A 6716-nucleotide genomic window follows, 5' to 3' on the forward strand; every position below is an offset into this window, starting at 1 on the left:
CAAGACAACGGGCCTAAAATGGAGTTGCTTATGCTAAGCCCCAAGTCACCAAACTGAGACTTGGTTTCGCTCCTCCCAGAAATGAAATCTTAAACCGGTCAGTCAGGTATCGTCTGATCAATACCAGTAGGTCCTCTGGCGTGACAGAGCCCCGCCATCCCCCGAAGGAAAGTAACTGTGCAATAACCAATCCTCTTTTTTTGCCTAGTATAATATAAATTCCTTGTCCCCACTCTCTTCTTCCTATAAAAGTCTTTTACTTTGTACAGCTCCTTGGAGCGCCTTTCTCTCTGCTAGGTTGGATGCTGCCTGATTCACGAATCGAATAAAGTCAGTCAGATCCTTAAAATTTACTCGGTTGAATTTTTTTTTTTTTTAACAGTTCCATTCAACTTTGATGGTTACAGAACAATGTGTACTTAATACCACTGAACTGTGTGCTTAAAAAAAATGGGCAAGCTGTTAAGCGATACCATGTTTGGGACACTGTGCTCTGTGCTTTAGGGGCCTGAGGATGAGGGAGAAACAGAACTCTCCTCCCCTCAGCCTGTTAAAATCCTTCCTGCTCGGTGAGCTCACGCCCGCCCCCTCTGTGCCACCTCTCCTGCCCATGCTTAACTTCCAGCGTCCGAAAGCCACAGCTCAGTAACAGCACAGAATTGAGAGCGCCTGATGGGGACAGGTCACCAGAGGAGAGCAGTCAGCTGGCCCTGCACTAAGAGTAGGGACAGAGCTGGGCCAATCAGGGAGGGTCTGAAGGGGTCATTTGGCTGAGGTCAAAGGGCGGGGGGACCACGCCGGTGCCCAACGCTCTCATGCCTCTCCTGGTGTTGCACCTCCACAAGTGGCCACACGGGGTCAGTGTCCTTTCATGCTTGGGTTGACGCCGCTGGACCCCGCAGCTCTCCCTGCAGTCTTTCTGCAGAGTTCTGGCTAATGGTGAAAAAACTTTCCTAAGGCTGTGAGCAATGTGGTCCAGTATGGTGGGGGGGGGGGACCCTGGTCCAGGTGGCGACTTCAGTCACATTGCTTTACTGGGAGCCGCCACAGGGCCCTGCCCGGATTGCCTCGCCGCTGGCACCCAGGCTGACTGATTCCCGAAACAGTAAGCTCATTTAGATTGACATCGTGGGGGTGGTGGAGGGGAATGGGGGAGTAGGCAGGTCTGCCAGAACAGGGGAGAAATCTGAATCACGCACGTTCAGGAAGATGGGGTGTCACGCCCCTCAGGAACGTTCGTTCTGTTTGGTCATTCCCAACAGAGAAATAAAGTACGCAGCGCTCGGAGTTGTCTGTGCCGCAGAGGTGCGCTCCCGACACGCACAAGACACTGACGCCAGTGGGAACCCGCCCTGCCTTTCACACCTGCGGTGACCGAAGTTTCCACAAACTCGATTCCGACTCTGTACCTTCTGAGCCTCGTTTCTCTTACACTTTCCACCTACTGCCCGAGCCAGGAGCCGCAGGTCACTCACGTGACCTCTGGAGAGTGGAGAGTATGGCTATTCCCAGAAGCCACTGCACACTGGGAAAGGGTGTCATAAATTATTCTGGGGAGTGACTGCAAATCACAGAAGATGCACTCAACTTAATTCCCCCTTAGCCAGACACTAAAAATGTCCAAAGCCACTGCAAGCACTACCCAGCATGCAGTCTGACTGACCGAGGGACAGTCGTAATTGGTTCTAGTTAATACATCTCACGTTTCCAACTTTTACTAATGTTAAGCAATTGCTAAGGGCCTCCCCCCAAGAATCTGGAAGAGCTCCTTGCCAGCGAGGGTCCTGAAGCTCGAGCTTCCTTAGCTTGGTGCCAAGTCCGCCCTTGCCTGGAAGCCCTCGGCCTTCCCTCCCTCCCTCCCTCCGTCCTCCAGGACTGCGTTGCCTTCTTTGCTCTTCACTGCTCAACCTGTGCCGCTTCTGGGGGAAGAATTTCTTCCCCCTCCAGGCTGAAGGCGGAGCACATCTCGCCCCGCCCCCCCGCCCCGTGCATTTTTAGCTGTGGGCTGACGTGAATAATCATATCTTTTGAGGAAAACAGGTTTGGGATCTCCTGGGGCTGAGTTGAAGCTCTGGGTTGACAAGATGGGTAAAGCCTAGGGCAGCTGGTGGCTGAGGTCACTGCCCCCCGCCCTCCACCCCTGTAGCCCCATGGGACCCTGAGTTGTTTCCTGGATGAGACCAAGTCTCCTGAGGGCAGAAGCTGTGTCTTATTTATCTACACGTCTTCTGTTCCTGGCATAGTTCTTGGTACATAGCTGGTGCTCAGTGAATGCTGAGTTTGAAGAGCAGAAAGGAGCTGGGAGACCCAACTGCTCCCAGGTGGCCCCTGCGGGAATAATAAAGGCTGCGTTGTGCCTCGGTGGCTGTGGGCATGTGAGGGCCTGTGACAGGCAGCAACACTGGCCAAACCCACTGCCTCCCCTCCCTCCTCGCATGTTCTCATTTACGACACTGTTCTGTTTAACAACATTCTTCCTTGAGAAATCGGACGAAGACCAACTGTAGCCTAGTGTTTCTATGCAGGAATTTCTTCTGGACATTTCTTAGGAAATCAGGATGTTTTAAAATCCTGAATGCTGAGAAAAATCAATCGAGAGAACAGGAAACAAGTATTATTCTCCCGAAGATCAAAGCCTAACAATCAACCTGGAGACGTGACTGGTTTGAAGGATCTCGCCGACATCGAGTGAAATCAGAAAGTGCTGACAACTCCGAGCTGAAGGTTAAGGTCGACATTTTTGAGAACAGGGACTAGAACACACACATAGAGACGTGGTCCCCATATAATCAGTCTTACTTACAGCTGTTGCAATATTATGAATGTGTGTCTGTGGCCCTACCTGTGGAGCTGAGTTATTGTCGTAACGAAAGCAAATACTAACAGGTTTAGACATTTACTATACCCTTTTCAAATCTTACAGCATTACAAGAAATAACAAGTTAAAGCAAAAATAAGTCCCTAAATTGACAATTTCAACATGATTCTGCATAGTGCTGTTCACTCTGCTGTAAGATTTGAATGTTATTATCCAAGAACTACCCGACAATGTTTGCTGGTGTTTTCCCGTGTATTTGCTATGGGCAGTGGTTCTTTGTAAACACTACTAAATTTAATATTTCTTATATAGTCGATGAAATTTTAAACACATAGTAATGAGTAAAGGGTAGGAAGATTGATTAGTGTTTTAAAAATAATATGATTTGGGGAATTTCTGAGAATTCCCAGGAACTCTGATTTCTTGTTCCTGAACCCTGAAGTTAAACACTGTCAAGAACTCAGAAACACTACTCCAGTGAGGATCCAATTTCAAGTTAGGGGACTGGGCGCATCCAGTATTATGGGACTAGGTTCACTTCAACGTCTCCTCTTATCAACCTCAGCCCTGGGCACATTATCTGTGTTTGGGTCTGTGGGTTGCACTATGTTAAGAATTGAGAATCGGAAGCGATCTCAGGCGCTGCCCACTGACCTTGCCCTGGAAGGGCATCCTTGGTGGATGGCCTTGCAACACCGTTCTCTTACCCTTGAGCCCCAGGCTCGCCACTGGCCCCAGCCCTGCAGAGAGGGGCGCTCACCTTCCCCCCCGCTCTCCCCGGGAACCAGTCTGGAAGGCCGTGTAGATGCTCCCTCACTTACGATGGGGTTACATCCTAATAAACCCATCCTAAATAAGTCCCTAAATTGGCGATTTCAACACGATTCTGCATAGTGCTGTTCACGTAGTTGAAACTATTTCATCCTAAGTTGAAATATCATTAGGTTGAACACATATTTAATACACCTAACCCACCAAACATGATAGCTTAGCCTAGCCCACCGTGAACATGCTCAGAACAGCTACGTCAGCCTGCAGTCGGGCAAAACCATCTAACGCAATTGATACGCGGCAGCGTGTCGGTTCCTGCCCCTCGCGATCGCGTGGGTGACTGGGAGCTGTGGCTCGCTGCCTCTGCCTGGCATCGTGACAGAGCGTCAGACTGCATATCACTAGCCCAGGTGAAGACCAGAATCCAAACTTTGAAGTACTGTTTCTACTGAATGTGTGTCACCATCACACCATCATAAAGTCAAAAAATTGTAACTCAAATCATCATGAGTTGGGGACCGTCTGTATATTATTCTTTAACTTGGCTTCTTCACATGTGAAGAGCTCTGATTTAAAACGCCCAGATTTGAGTCCCACATCTGTCATTTACAAGCCTCATCACACTGTAGGAGTACTCACCAGGCCGTGAGGCGGGGGTGGAGCCCTACAAAACACTGGTTACATAAACAAACAGGTAGGTGGCTAAATGAGTAGTCGGGGAGGTCCTGGGAAAGGAGCTGACTAGGCTCCTGGCAGGCGCCATCTCTGGTCGTCACAAGAGAAAAATGAGAACTCTTGGTTAAACAAGGTGGATTGAATACCTATGTCTCTCTCTCCTCCCTCCCCAAACTCCACTTAAGTTTTATTAAGAAGTAGAAAAGGTGTAAACTCACAAGGACAAAGACAAGAGATGTCAGCGGAGCGAGGTCAACAGAACTGGCCTTTCAGGGCCGAGGAGGCTGCAGAAGGTGCCAGTTTCCTCAGAAGGTGGGGGAAGAGATGGGACAGAGAATGAAGGGACAGTCAGAGCCACCCCACCGTCACAGGAGACGGGGAATGTATACTTTCCAGAAACAGACCCGACAGACCAGGGGTGCAGGTCACCAGGTCCAGCGGACGAGGGTGGGCAGCGAGGAGGAAGGCACACAGTGAGATGGAGGCTGTGAGTGCAAGTCCCACCCAGCCTGCGCCCGGAGCCCCCGCGTCCTCCTCCCTCTGTTCTAAGCAGTCCAGCTGCTACCTTCCAGGTGGGAGATGGGAAGATTCTTCTCCGGAAAAACTGACCAGCCCAAGAGAAAAGGCTTACGCGGCTGCTGAAACTGGGGCCTCTCAACGACACAGGCAGGTCTACAGAGTCTGGTCACTCTGGAGAGAAGCTTGGCAGGCCCCTCGCCCTGTCCCCACGCTCAGGGAGGCCCCACTCAACCACCCATGCGCAGCCCAGAGTTCCCAGAATGGGGGAAAATCAACAGTAAACGAACAAACTCAAACTCTGCCTCATGTTCAGATTCTAGGGAGCATGCTCAGAAAACACTATTTAAAACCACTGCCACTCTGCTGCCGCAGTAAGAACAAGTAGAATTATTCTTAACTGCTTGGAGTTTTGCACTGAGTTCTGAAAACCATGATTTTTATGAAAAAAGGCTTACTCAACTTCGAAACATTAATATTATTCACACAGATGTAGATTTATGATTAATGTTCTAAATAAGGTTTCAAAAATTTGGTAACTAATTTAGGTGTTTACTATGCATTTCTTTTATTAAAAACCAGTTTTAATGCAAATTAAGTTTCTTACTTTTTATTCCTTGGGCGTCTGGAGTTCTTAAGAACAGAACATATGGTATATAATAAAATGCAATCCAATTTGAGATTTTAAAATTTATACCAGTGAGTTTACCTAGCAAAGCATTTTACTGAAAAAAAAAATGACTTAATTTTTTAAAGAAGGTAGCTTATAAATTTTGATTAGATTTTATTTCTAAAGGGAGCCTTATTCATATCTTGCTTTTGTGGCTTATGTATTTTTTTAACTCCATACCAGACAACTCCTAACATTAAAGATGAGATCGAAATAAGCCAACAAAAATAAACAGGAAAAAAAAAGTTCGGAAAATAAGGATAATGTAAGGGGCCAAGGAAAATAAACAAAATTACAATGATTGTCAGAAAGACCAAGATCCATAAAAAAAAGAATTATATTTTATAATACATATTATAATACATATGTGTGTGCATAACAACACCCAGGGAACAAGAAATAGCTCTTGGAAATTTAACATACGATAGTCAAATTCACTAGGGGGATGATACATAAACTCGTGGAAATCTCCCCCCAAAAATAGAAAAAAAGAAAACCATGGAAAATAAGAGGATCAAATGTCATACTATAGAAGGGTCAACCAGAAAGACCAGAGAAAATGGAGAAGAGGGCGTAATCAATAAACTAATACAAGAAACACTTTCAGCACCGAGGCCATAAATCACCAGCTTGAAAAGACCCACAGAGTCCCAGCGAGAAGAAGAAAACAGATCCATGCCACAGTTAACCCTGAATTGCCAGGACGGCAAGAATAAAGAGGTGGCCCCATCAGCCTGTGACGTGGAGGAGCAAAGCCACATCGAGGAGCAGTGACGAGCGGGGAGCTGGAGGACAAGGAGCGGCACCTTCGGAACGGGAGAAGGTGCCTTCGAACCTCGAATTGTTTCCCGCCGAACTCCTGGGAGGGCGGACAGGGCATTTTGGACACGCACGACTAGAACACGATTTCCCTTCCATGCACCTGCTTCTCGGGAAGCTACTGGAGCAGCTCTACCAACATGTGGGGCCGGATAGGAGTGGGGGGCGGGTGAAGGAGGGGGGTGCAAGAGTTGGGGGACAGATGTCTCAGAGGAAAAACAAAAGTGGCCCAAGACCTGCTGTCAGATCACATATAGAAGAGTTCTGGAGAAAAATTAATGAGAACTACCCAGAGAATACAGGAAACAGAAAAGGCCGTTCGTTCTTAACGTGGGGCTGGGGCGGAGGCGGGGAGCGGAATAAGAAGGAACACGTGATCCGGTGCCAGGAGACCCGGCTTGGAACAGTATTTACCTAGTAATAACATGAATACTGAACACTGATTTT

Source organism: Pteropus medius, unplaced genomic scaffold (assembly GCF_902729225.1).
Source record: "Pteropus medius unplaced genomic scaffold, Ma_sr-lr_union100, whole genome shotgun sequence".
In the NCBI taxonomy this organism is placed as follows: Eukaryota; Metazoa; Chordata; class Mammalia; order Chiroptera; family Pteropodidae; genus Pteropus; species Pteropus medius.